The following is a 14110-nucleotide window of genomic DNA, read 5'->3' as shown; positions in this document are numbered from 1 at the left end:
CGCAAATCCCCTTTTCTACTTCTAAGCCAAAGCCAGTCGATAGGCTTCCCAGTGCGATCAGCCCCTCATCTCTCAGATTATTCTCCTCACTGAATTAACTGTCCACTGTTAATTCAGATGCTCTGGACATCTGGCCTCCCACATATGCACACACATGCAAATACACACACACACACACACACACACACACACACACACACACACACACACACACACACACACACACACACACACACACACACACACACACACACACACACACACACACTCTATTTGTAGGAGGCTTCTCTACTACAGAGACCTTCCCTAGCCACTTAACTGGGTGCAATTAAACAATGCTTTGAACAGCTTAAACAGATCTGTTTGTATGACAATAGGCTCGTGCGGGCGGCGGACCCACATCATGTGCAGCGCTGCAGACTCGTTAACAGGGAGTTTGTTCAAGGCCAGGCTGGAGGCACTGAACCAAGTGGAGTGTAAGGTGCCAGGTCAAAGTTCAACCAGATTGCAGAGGGCACAGACACTCAAGGCTGTCCCCCTTTGTTCTGATCTGCTCTACCAGCCTGGTGGGCCGTGTTAGGGCTGAGAACGCAATGCCAGAGTCAGGGTTCGTCAAAGCAGATGCTCCTAAAGGTTAGAGCCTCACAGGGCTGTGTCACGTCCATTGGCACGCAGGGAGTGGGAGTAGGAGTTGTGTGCAGTCAGGGCGGCAGAGAGCAAGATGGCTCAGTATGGACTATAATGTCAGAGGTCAGCATCATCACTGTTCCTATCACCCTCTCCAGCTGGACCCTTGAATACAGTGAGCTCTCCTCTCCCACACAAACCATGAGTACACACACGCTCACACACACACACACGCACACACACACACACAAACCCTTGTTGTGTTTCAGGTGTGGCATTACCAGCTAGCTCAGCCGTTATCTAGGTGTTTGGCTCCTATGATGTCGCTCCATTTATAGAACAGATATTTTCTGTTGATTTTACTGAATATGCCTCTGACAATAACCAGGCTCCCTAAATAATAAAGATGGGCAGATACTGTGTGGCTTTGAATATTAAATTAAGCTCAAAACTTAATCCTTCTGTCACACCCTGATCAGTTTCACCTGTCCTGGTTATTGTCTCCACCCCCTCCAGGTGTCGCTTGTTTTCCCCAGTGTATTTATCCCTGCTTCCTGTCTCTCTGTGCCAGTTCGTCAACCAGCGTTTTTCCCGTTCTCCTGCTTTGTGCATTCTCCTTTTTCTAGGCCTCCCGGTTTTGGCCCTTGCTTGTTTTCTGGAATTTGTACTCGCCTGCCTGACCATTCTGCCTGTCTTGACCACGAGCCTGTCTGCCACTCTGTACCTCCTGGACTCTGATCTGGTTTTGACCTTTTTGCCTGTCCACTACCATTCTCTTGCCTACCTCTTTGGATTAATAAACATTGTAAGACTCCAACCATCTGCCTCCTGTGTCTGCATTTGGGTCTCGCCTTGTGTCTTGATACCTTCAGAGACTCATGGCAACTTATTCTAATTAGATTAGAACATTAAGTACATTATATACTGGATGCCATGGCAATGATTACGATGGCTCACGGTTGGAATGGTGATGATACACTGCACCCTCATGGAATCAACCCACTGGGCACAGACGTCAATAATCAATTGTGCCATTTTGTTTGTTTTATTATTATTTTTGAACTTACTTTGTACATAATGTTGCTGCTACCGTCTCTTATGACTGAAAATAACTTTTGGACATCAGAACTGGGATTACACACCACGGACTGAAAGAAGCTTTTTCCATTAACGAGTCCGACGAGAAAGATATACTGCTCTCCAGGAAACAGATCCATGTCATTTGCGTGAAGAAAAGACAGAGGAAAAGAGGATGCAGATCAAGCTGCCTTTTGAGAATCCGTAGGGGAGCGAGTAAACTCCCATTGCCATCATATGTACTTGCTAACATGCAATCATTGGAAAATAAAATGGATGAACAACGATTAGAATTATCCTACTAACTGAATTATCCTACCATCTGTAATATCCTATATCTCACAGAGTAGTAGCTAAACGACGACACGGACAATATAGAGCTGGAGGGATTTTCAATGCACCGGCAGAACAGAGAAGCTACATCTGGTAAGACGAGGGGTGGGGGTGTGTCTTTTTGTCAATAACAGCTGGTGCACGATGTTTATTATTAAAAAAGTCTTGAGGTATTGCTCGCTTGAGATAATTCTATCCTCCTGATTCCTGCTTACAAGCAAAAACTAAAGCAGGAAGTACCAGTGACTCGCTCAGTATGGAAATGGTCAGATGGCGCGGATGCTACACTACAGGACTGTTTTGCTAGTACAGGCTGGAATATGTTCTGGGATTCATCCAATGGCATCTAGGAGTACATCACCTCAGTCATCGGCTTCATAAATAAGTGCATCGACGATGTTTTCCCCGCAGTGACCATGGATTACAGGCAACATCCACATCGAGCAGATGTTGAGCTGCCACTTTAAAAAAAGTTACACAGCTGCACCATCGAGAGCATCTTGACCGGTAACGTCACCGCCTGGTATGGCAACTGCTCGGCATCTGACCATAAGGGCGCTACAGAGGGTAATGCGTACGACCCAGTACATCACTGGGGCCAAGCTTCCTGCAATCCAGGACCTAATATAATAGACAGTGTCAGAGGAAAGCCCATAAAATTGTCAGACTCCAGTCGCTATTTTCTCTGCTACCGCACGGCAAGCGGTACCGGAGCGCCAACTCTAGGACCAAAAGTTTCCTTAACAGCTTCTACCCCCAAGCCATAAGACTGCTGAACAATTAATCAAATGGCCACCGGACTATTACATTGACCCCCCCCCATTTGTTTTGTACACTCGCTGTTTATTATCTATGAATAGTCACTTTACCCCTACCTACATGTACAAATTACCTCTAACCTGTATCCCCTCACACGTTACCGGTACTCCCTGTATATAGCCTCGTTATTGTTATGTTATTGTGTTACTTTTTATTATTTTTTACTTTAGTTTATTTGGTAAATATTTTCTTAACTCTTCTTGAACTGCACTATTGGTTAAGGGCTTGTAAGTAAGCATTTCACGGTAAGGTCTACACTTGTTGTATTTAGCGCATGTGACAAATCAAGTTTGATTTGATTCAACCAGTGGGAGGCCAGTTCCTGGAACTGACCGATACACTACATTCAGAAAACAAAGGTGTTATCTAGATTGGTTCCAGGTAAAACCCTTTTGGTTCCACGTAGAACCCTTTGAATTCCATGTAGAAGAACCCTTTTGAGTTCCATGTAGAACCCTTTATAGAGGGGTCTACACGGAACCCAAAATAGTTTTACCTGGAACCAAAAAGGGTTTTCCTATGGGGACAGCCAAGGAACCTTTTTTAGACCCCACTTTTTTCTAAGAGTGTATGGTTGTATAGCTTCTATTTACATGGATCAAACTCCTATTTGTCCACTTCCTCCCTCAGCTCCCTGTTAATGCCTATTTCATGGTAAGTTAGCAGCCTGCATTTTCTATTCGTGACAGAGGGCTCAGAGGGCCGGTAAAGATGCCTTCCCGTCTCAACAGGGGCTTGACAAAAAGGCCAACAGTATGTCAGGAAATTATTGCATACTTGTCTCATATTTAATAAAAAAAATTACAAAAAAAAGGATTGTGTGTAGTTCCAGTAGTTAGCTTCAACTCTACCTGGCAAAAAAGTATTTAACTACTGAAAACAGTACCTAGATTTGTTCAACTACCACCAAGCTCCTGCAAAATGTATTACCAGTTGAACTACATGTAGTTCACTACTCCTCAATACTGAAGAACAGTGCCAGCTAGCTGTCTCAATGCTATTCCAGAGCCCAGGCCATGCAGTGCTAAACCAGGGAGAGGCTATCTACAAATAGCCTATCAGTTGAGAGACAGCTATCAGTTATCCAGTCATCGTGGCGAGAGGCTTGATGTGACACTGGCTTGGGGAGTAACGGATTACATGTAATCTGTTACATGTAAGGATTTCAAAAATCAGATTACAGATGCTTTTGAAAAACGATATGATTACTTTTAAATTCAGAAAGGATGATTGTGAAAAAAAATCTCTGTTTTCTCAATGACATTCAAATCAGCATTGAAAAAAGAAGCAGGTGTCACGTCCTGACCCTAGTAAGATGTCATTTTCTATAGTAGAGTAGGTCAGGGTGTGACAGGGGGTGTTTTTGGGTTGTTCTATGTTTTCTATTTCTATGTTTTAGTTCTAGTTTTTCTATTTCTATGTTGGGATTGTTTGGGTTGATCTCTAATTGGAGGCAGCTGATCCTCGTTGCCTCTGATTAGAGATCATATTTATTAAGTAGGGGTTTTTCTTCCTGGGTTTTGTGGGTAGTTGTTTTCTGTTTAGTGTATGATGGAACTGTTGTCGGTCAGTTTGTTGTTTTTGTTACGTGTTTCATTAAAAAGTAAATATGAGCACTCTACATGCGCCTTGGTCTCCTTTAGACGACCCTCGTTACAGCAGGTTTAAGTTTGTTCCAGCTGAGCGAGTCTGACCACAAGTCAGAGACAACTATGATGACACACCAAATATGTTTGATGGATCGTGGGAAAGGAGCAGGATAGGCTTTTGTAGCCTACAGTCCAAGCTATGTCTTCCAATGGTGCGACTGCTGTCGGAATCCAAAGATTATCCAACTTGAAAACAAACTTGGAGGTAAGGATGACAGTAGGCAGTGTAGTCTACTGTGATACGGATATCACTTTTAATGATATCTAAACTCAGCAAAAAAAGAAACGTCCTCTAACTGGGAGGGGGGGTCAAAATCAAACGTAACAGTCAGTATCTGGTGTGGCCACCAGCTGCATTAAGTACTGCAGTGCATCTCCTCATGTACTGCACCAGATTTGCCAGTTCTTGCTATGAGATGTTACCCCACTCTTCCACCAAGGCACCTGCAAGTTACCGGACATTTCTGGGGGGAATGGCCCTAGCCCTCACCCTCCGATCCAATAGGTCCCAGACGTGCTCAATGGGATTGAGATCTGGGCTCTTTGCTGGCCATGGCAGAACACTGACATTCCTGTCTTGCAGGAAATCACACACAGAACGAGCAGTATGGCTGGTGGCATGGTCATGCTGGAGGGTCATGTCAGGATGAGCCTGCAGGAAGGCTACCACATGAGGGAAGAGGATATCTTCCCTGTAACACAGTGTTAAGATTGCCTGCAATGACAACAAGCTCAGTCCGATGATGCTGTGACACACCGCCCCAGACCATGACGGACCCTCCACCTCCATATCGATCCCGCTCCAGAGTACAGGCCTCGGTGTAACACTCATTCCTTCGACGATAAAAGTGAATCCGACCATCACCCCTGGTGAGACAAAACTGCGACTCGTCAGTGAAGAGAACTTTTTTGCCAGTCCTGTCTGGTCCAGTGATGGTGGGTTTGTGCCCATAGGCGATGTTGTTGCCGGTGATGTCTGGTGAGGACCTGCCTTACAACAGGCCTACAAGCCCTCAGTCCAGCCTCTCTCAGCCTATTGCGGACAGTCTGAGCACTGATGGAGGGATTGTGTGTTCCTGGTGTAACTCGGGCAGTTGTTGTTGCCATCCTGTACCTGTCCTGCAGGTGTGATGTTCGGATGTACTGATCCTGTGCAGGTGTTGTTACACGTGGTCTGCCACTGCAAGGATTATCAGCTGTCCCTGTAGCGCTGTCTGAAGCATCTCACAGTACGGACATAACAATTTATTGCCCTGGCCATATCTGCAGTCCCCCTGCCTTTAAACAGTGTTTAAACCCTTTGCAATGAAGATCTGTGAAGTTATTTGGATTTTTACGAATTATCTTTGAAAGACAGGGTCCTGAAAAAGGGACGTTTCTTTTTTTGCTGAGTTTACATAGCGCATTGGAGTGAATCACACTGCTGCTGTCTAATTTAGCTGTTTGCGCCTTACGGATTGTGGTTGTTGTGGATGGCTGTTCACAAATCTAAATGTGTATTTGAACCCAATGATTGTTGAATTCAAGAAGTTTAAGCTGCCTTTCAATCAATGTTTTTGAAAACAGTGGCTGGCAAATGAAAAATGTGCTCTTGCAACAGTTGCATTGTGTGGATCCCAGCCTATGGAATAAAAGTGCGGCTTTTATTGCTCAATCTAATTCATGCTGATAAAAAGTACAAATCCATAGGCCTAATGGACACATGCTCAAACTCGCACACTTTTGATATAGTTAAAGGGGCAATCTGTAGTTGCTACATCCATTTTTGTACTTATAAATGATATATACAGTACAAGTCAAAAGTTTGGACACCTACTCATTCAAGGGTTTTTATTTTTACTATTTTCTACGTTGTAGAATAATAGGGATGTCACGGTTATCGTCGGTGAAGGAGGACCAACATGCAGCAGGACTGTGTTTGTTCATTTTGAACATTTATTAAATCAAAATGAACACAAAAACAACAAAATGAACACAAAAACAACAAAATGAACACAAAAACAACAAAATGAACACAAAAACAACAAAATGAACACAAAAACAACAAAACGAACTCACGATATACCGACAGTCTTCTCAGGCTCATACATGCTAGACAAGAAACAATCTCCCACAAATACACAGACAAACACACCCAACTAATATAGGACTTCCAATCAAAGGCAACACCACACAGCTGCCTTCAATTGGAAGTCCACCCCAATTAACCAAACATAGACATACAACCAACTAGATCAACATAGAAATACGTAGACAAGGAACAGTGCCCAAAAACCCCGGAATACTAAATCAAATGCCCTTTTTAGAAAAAACACCACCCCGAGCCACATAAAACAAATACCCTCTGCCACGTCCTGACCAAACTACAATAATAATTAACCCTTATACTGGCCAGGACGTGACAAGGGAAGACATCAAAACTATGAAATAGCACATATGGAATCATGCAGTAACCAAAAAAGTGTTAAACAAATCAAAATATATTTTTGCACACTCTTGGCATTCTCTCAACCAGATTCGAGGTAGTCACCTGGAATGCATTTAAATTAACAGGTGTGCTTTGTCAATAGATCATTTGTGGAATTTCTTTCCTTGCTTTTGAGCCAATCAGTTGTGTTGTGACAAGGTAGGGGTGGTATACAGAAGATAGCCCTTTTTCGTAAAAGACCAAGTCCATATTATGCCAAGTACAGGCCAAAATAAGGAAAGAGAAACGACAATTTCTCATTACATTAAGACATGAAGGTCAGTCAATACGAATGTCAAGAACTTTGAAAGTTTCTTCAAGTGCAGTCGCAAAAACCATCAAGCACTATGATGGAACTAGCTCTCTTGCTGAGGATGAATTCATTATAGTTACCAGCTTCAGAAATTGCAGCCCAAATAAATGCTTCAGAGTTCAAGTAACAGACACATCTCAACATGAACTGTTCAGAGGAGACTGCGTGAATCAGGCCTTCATGGTCGAATTGGTGCAAAGAAACCACTAATAAAGGACAACAATAATAAGAAGAGACTTGCTTGGGCCAAGAAACATGAGCAATGGACATTAGACCGGTGGAAATCTGTCCTTTGATCTGATGAGTCCAACTTTGAGATTTCTGGTTCCAACCGCCGTGTCTTTGTGAGACGCAGAGTAGGTGAACAGATGATCTCTGCATGTGTGGTTCCCCCCGTGAAGCATGGAGGAGGTGTGGGGGTGCTTTGCTGGTGACACTGTCTGTAATTATTATTTTTAATTCAAGGCACACTTAACCAACACGGTTATCACAGCATTCTGCAGTGATACGCCAACCTATCTGGTTTGCGCTTAGTGGGACTAACTTTTTTTTTTGTTAACAGAACAATTACCCAACACACCTCCAGGCTGTGTAAGGGCTATTTGACCAAGAAGGGGAGTGATGGAGTGCTGCATCAGATGACCTGGACTCCACAATCACCCGACCTCAACCCAATTCAGATGGTTTGGGATGAGTTGGACTGCAGAGTGTAGAAAAATCAGCCAACAAGTGCTCAGCATATGTGGGAACTCCTTCAAGATGGTTGGAAAAGCATTCCAGGTGAAGCTGGTTGAGGGAATGCCAAGGGTGTGCAAAGCTGTCAAAGGCAAAGGGTGGCTACTTTGAAGAATATGAAATACATTTTGATTTGTTTTGTTACTACATGATTTCATATGTTATTTCATAGTTTTGATGTCTTCACTATTTTTCTACAATGTAGAAAATAGTAAAAATAAAGAAAAACCCTTGAATGAGTAGGTGTGTCCAAACTAGTACTGTAGCCAGCTAGCTCTAATTGCAACGTTGGATAGACAGCTATTCTGTTCCATTTATGTAGCCCCCAAATGATTTTCAGCTATCTTGTTTGAACACTGAATGACCACAAGCTGCCTGCCAGTGGGTGCGCTACCTGGCTATCCCTACCTCAACCATTGGCATTACCTTGACTATCTTGCAGGCATGGATGAATGCGGATGTCGGTCATGTCACATTAGCAGGCAAAGACAACCCTCATTTTCAATGAATAAGCTGGCTTGGTAGCTACAACTGCACACAAATATTTCCTCACCTGATAGCGTTGATTCCATACACTGCCATGTGTTAGTTGCTGAGCTGGAGCAATGAAGTGATCAGGAAGTGTACTAGCTAGCTACTTGTTTGGCATAAGCCATAGCCTACATGTCAACATGTAAAGTTAATCATTGCAATTTGAGAGTTAATGTTAAACAGAACATTTATTGTGAACAAACCGTTTGACATGCCGCACTAACCTCACAAAGGCAGGTAATGTAGGTAGTGGCTCACTACCGTCACCTGCTGGATAATTGAGATAGCACCACGACACTGACAATGAATCATGTTATTGGAAAGTTGATTTTGCCAGCTCCTTACTGTACTTTCAACTACATTACATAATTACTGATTTGCAAATACAGAGCACAGCCATGCAGAGAACCATGCACAGAATGCAACTTTCTCCACCCGGAACAACATTTTCTTGCTATTGGGACATCATGGTGATCTCTTGTATACACCTTTATGTATACACCTTGGGCCAGAACCCAAGATGGCGTAGCAGTCGGACGTGTGTTTGTCTTGTCTCATGTAAATAGTCGCTTTCCACGTTTCTTTTGTATATATTTTGTATCTATTTTAATCTCACTTTCCATCTATGAACTGAATATACTTTCCTGCAATCCGCCTCACCCAATGTGGTACGGATCTGCTATTTTTATACTTTCGAACCAGAACCTCCATCAGGAGCTAGCCAGCTAACTAGCTAGTAGTCAGTTAGCCACTGCTAGTTGTCTTCACCGTTAACTCAGACACCAGCCAGTATCATCTCAGTCAATACCTGCCAGTCTGCACAACGCGATATCAACCCAGAGAATATCGGACTGCTTTTTCACTACATTTTAGTCATTTAGCACATCATCGGATTCCTGCCGCAAGCTCTGGACCATTACGCCGGATGATCGCAGCTAGCTAGCTGCAACCAAGTGGCTACTGCTGGCTAACACCTCTATCCCGAAGCAAGCACCAGTTAGCCTTGAGCTAGCCTCAAGCTAGGCCCATCTCCTGGCTAGCTGAAAAGGTCTACCAGCTAATTATTGGGCTACAATACCTCTTTTGCCAATTGGCCTGGACCCTTTATTGCTGACACGGAGCCCCGCCGATCCATCACAACTGGTCTGCCAACGTAATCGTCCGAGGTGGTTTCAACAGGCTTTTCCGTTGCGACGTCGCCAAAGACCCATCTGCTAGCCCTGGCCCCCTAGCTTTCTGAATCGCCATGTCTCCAGCTCGCCTATCGTAATAGCAACTACCAAATGGCTCCCTGACTCACCTATTGCTGCTCATTGGAACCTATGATCACTCACCTACATCCTGGAAGGATATTGACCTCATCCTGTCAGGAGAGGATGCCTGGTTGCTCTTTAAGTGTTTTCCTCACCATCTTAAGTAAGTATGCCCCATTTTAAAGAAATGTAGAACTAAGAACAGATACAGCCCTTGGTTCACCCCAGACCTGACTGCCCTTGACCAGCACAAACATCTTGTGGCGTACTGCATTTGCATCGAATAGCCCCCGCGAAATGCAACTTTTCAGGGAAGTCAGGAACCAATATACATAGTCAGTTAGGAAAGCTAAGGCTACCTTTTTCAAACAGAAATTTGCATCCTGCAGCACTAATTCCAAAAAGTTGTGGGACACTGTAAAGTCCATGGAGAATAAGAGCATCTCCTCCCAGCTGCCCACTGCACTGCGGCTAGGAAACATTGTCACCAACGGTAAATCTACGATAATCGATAATTTCAATAAGCATTTCTCTACGGCTGGCCATGCTTTCCACCTAAATGCATGCTCTTTAACCGATCGCTGCCCTTACCTGCCCGCGTGTCCAGCATCACTGCTCTGCACGGTTCTGATTGAGAATCTGTGGACAACTACAAATACCTAGGTGTCTGGTTAGACTGTAAACTCTCCTTCCAGACTCACATTAAGCATCACCAATCCTATTTCGCAACAAAGCCTCCTTCACTCATGCTGCCAAACATACCCTCGTAAAACTGACTATCCTACCGATCCTTGACTTCGGCGATGTAATTTACAAAATAGCCCCCAACACTCTACTCAGCAAACTGGATGTAGTCTATCACAGTGCCATCCGTTTTGTCACCAAAGCCCCATATGCTACCCACCACTGAAACCTGTATGCTCTCGTTGGCTGGCCCTCGCTATATATTCGTCGCCAAACCCACTGGCTCCAGGTCATCTATAAGTCTTTGCTAGGTAAAGCCCCACCTTATCTCAGCTCACTGGTCACCATAGCAGCACCCACCCGTAGCACACGCTCCAGCAGGTATATTTCACTGGTCATCCCCAAAGCCAACACCTCCTTTGGCCACCTTTCCTTCCAGTTCTCTGCTGCCAATGACTGGAACGAATTGCAAAAATCACGGAAGCTGGAGACTTATATCTCCCTCTCTAACTTTAAGCATCAGCTGTCAGAGCAGCTTACTGATCACTGTACCTGTACACAGCCCATCTGTAAATAGCACACCCAACTACCTCATCACCATATTGTTTTAGTTTTTTTGCTCTACTTGCACTCCAGCATCTCTACTTGCACATCATCATTACATTTTAGTCATTTAGCAGACGCTCTTACCCAGAGCAACTTACAGTAGTGAATGCATATATTTCAATTTATACATTTTTTTTTTCTTCCCATTCTGGCCCCCCGTGGGAATCGAACCCACAACCCTGGCGTTGCAAACACCATGCTCTACCAACTGAGCCACAGGGGAGGCCATCATCTGCACATCTTTCACTCCAGTGTTATTACTAAATTGTAATTATATCGCCTCTATGGCCTATTGTATTGCCTCACCTCCCTAATCTTACTACATTTGCACACACTATACATAGAAAAATCTATCTTATTATTGACTGTACGTTTTGTTTATCCCATGTGTAATTCTGTGTTGTTGTTTGGGTCGCACTGCTTTGCTTTGTCTTGGCCAGGTCGCAGTTGTAAATGAGAACTTGTTCTCAACTGACCTAACTGGTAAAATAAAATAAATGTTATACTAGGGAACTTGTGTTTCCATAGCTAGGGCTGACAGTGAGGACTTGTGAAGCGCAGAATCAACAACCTCTGCATTATCAAAACAGTTGCTTTGTGAAAAGGTGTTGAAGTTCACAGCCATTGTTATGTAAATGACAGCTTTGGTGCCAAGTAAGAGCAGGTCCAGTGAGACAAGTGTGCCATCCCGCGTAGATGGTAACAGAAAAGTCTGAGCCTTTTGCCTGAAAACTATGGAGTAAATCCTGTAATGAAATGCACCAAATGACGGGGGAAGCTGTGGAAACAGACACTCTCTTCAGTCAACTACCTCTTCTATTCTTGTCTCAGTTAGACTAAGGGCTAGATTCAATCAGATCCGCTTTAGTCAACATGCGCATAGCGATTGTTTGATAGTGTTGTTAGAGCTGTCAAATCCACAAATGCCTCCCGGTATTATACCTAAAGCGGACATTGCCATTAGCTGCACAGAGTAGCATTAACAGAAATCCCATACTGCCTTGTTTACAAGTTCGAACACTGGAATGCAAGATGTAATCTACACCTCAATAAGGATGATTTTTCAATTTGAGCGTAATTATTTCTATATAGCCTACACTTTCTCATTTTGAACTTTTAACAGGAGTGGGTAGGTGTGGATTGTAACAAATGATTGCAAGAGCAGGTTCTCACTGATATGACATGATGGCTCCAATGCAGTTCCACCTCTGACATCGCAGGTTAACGCTTGATCTTATTGGATCTAAGCCTAAAAAATTTGTCATATTAGACAAGTAATGCATTGAAATAAGGGGGTAATGTACTTACTATTTCTGGTTCTGTATGCCTCAGTTGGTAAAGCATGGCGTTAGCAATTCCAGGGTTATGGGTTTGATTCCCAGGGCCACCCATACGTAAAATGTAAATGTCTGCTAAATGTAATGTATTATTTATTGGTGGGGGTGAACTTTCTCTTAGGAGTTAAAATAACATTTAATTTACTGTGGGGTCAAACGCTGCCTTCAGGGCATACCAAAGGTAATAACTCTGGATTGGCAAAGAATCTCTGTAATATCAGTCAGTCCCTGGCGTGCGTGTGTGTGTGTGTGTGTGTGTGTGTGTGTTGACGGCCTGTCTGTCAGTGTGAGGGCTTAACTAAGACAGCCTATTTGACATTTGTCGCTATAGGCTAATGACGTGTGGTTGTCAGATCCTCCCCCACAGAGTCAAGGTACATGTTTCACATATTTGGTATTCCTCTCCCTTGTGAACAGGTAGAATACACTCAGGTAAAGTTCCCAGGGTTGGGAGATGAGTTACATGCTGTTTTAGACTGGACAGCTGATCTGGATGAGGCTGTTGCGCCACACATGCACACGCGCACAAACGCGTAATCTTCAGATTAAAGAACCTACCTGCTTTTGTATTCTACACCTAGGGTGGTCTGTGAGAGAGAGGATGCTGTGATGCGTGAAGTGAACAGTGAATGTTTTATTTCTTCCCTTTGAGAACAAGCACACGTCATTTTACTACCACTGTTATTACTGTGATTACTTATGCCTGGAGAGGAGGGGTATGTGGAATACAGATGCATCTACCTACCTGCAGGGGAAGAATAATCACCAGAGGAATTTGAGAGGAAGCTTTAATGTCATAGTTCACCTTCCATGTGTACAGTGGCTTGCGAAAGTATTTACCACCTTGGCATTTTTCCTATTTTGTTGCCTTACAACCTGCAATTAAAATAGATTTTGGGGGGATTTGTATCATTTGATTTACACAACATGCCTACAACTTTGAAGATGCAAAATATTTTTTCTTGTGAAATAAGACAAAAGAAATAAACGAGCATGCATAACTATTCACCCCCCCAAAGTCAATACTTTGTAGAGCCACCTTTTGCAGCAATTACAGCTGCAAGTCTCTTGTGATATGTCTATATAAGCCTGGCAGATCTAGCCACTGAGATTTTTACCCATTCTTCAAGGCAAAACTGCTCCAGCTTCCGCTGGTGTACAGAAATCTTTAAGTCATACCACAGATTCTCAATTGGATTGAGTTCTGGGCTTTGACTAGGCCATTCCAAGACATTTAAATGTTTCCCCTTAAACCACTTGAGTATTGCTTTAGCAGTATGCTTAGGGTCATTGTCCTGCTGGAAGGTGAACCCCTGATCCAGTCTCAAATCTCTGGAAGACTGAAACAGGTTTCCCTCAAGAATTTCCCTGTATTTAGCGCCATCCATCATTCCTTCAATTCTGACCAGAAAAACATCCCCACAGCATGATGCTGCCACCACCATGCTTCACTGTGGGGATGGTGTTCTTTGGGCAATGAGAGGTGTTGGGTTTGCACCAGACATAGCGTTTTCCTTGATGGCCAAAAAGCTACAGTTTTGTCTCATCTGACCAGAGTACCTTCTTCCATATGTTTGGGGAGTCTCCCACATGCCTTTTGGCGAACACCAAACATGTTTGCTTATTTTTTTCTTTAAGCAATGGCTTTTTTCTGGCCACTCTTCTGTAAAGCCCAGCTC

At 43.6% G+C, this 14110-nt stretch overlaps 1 non-coding gene across 1 annotated transcript; it reads right to left on the bottom strand.

Moving 5' to 3' along the window:
* Positions 1-11244: 11244 nt before the first annotated feature.
* trnaa-ugc (transfer RNA alanine (anticodon UGC)) lies at positions 11245-11320 on the bottom strand. Its single transcript has one exon. It is a non-coding gene; the product is annotated as a tRNA-Ala (tRNA).
* Positions 11321-14110: the final 2790 nt, after the last annotated feature.

This window comes from Salmo salar, chromosome ssa09 (assembly GCF_905237065.1).
Source record: "Salmo salar chromosome ssa09, Ssal_v3.1, whole genome shotgun sequence".
In the NCBI taxonomy this organism is placed as follows: Eukaryota; Metazoa; Chordata; class Actinopteri; order Salmoniformes; family Salmonidae; genus Salmo; species Salmo salar.
Note: the sequence above shows the minus strand (reverse complement) of the source record. Positions and strands in the feature narration are given on the sequence as shown.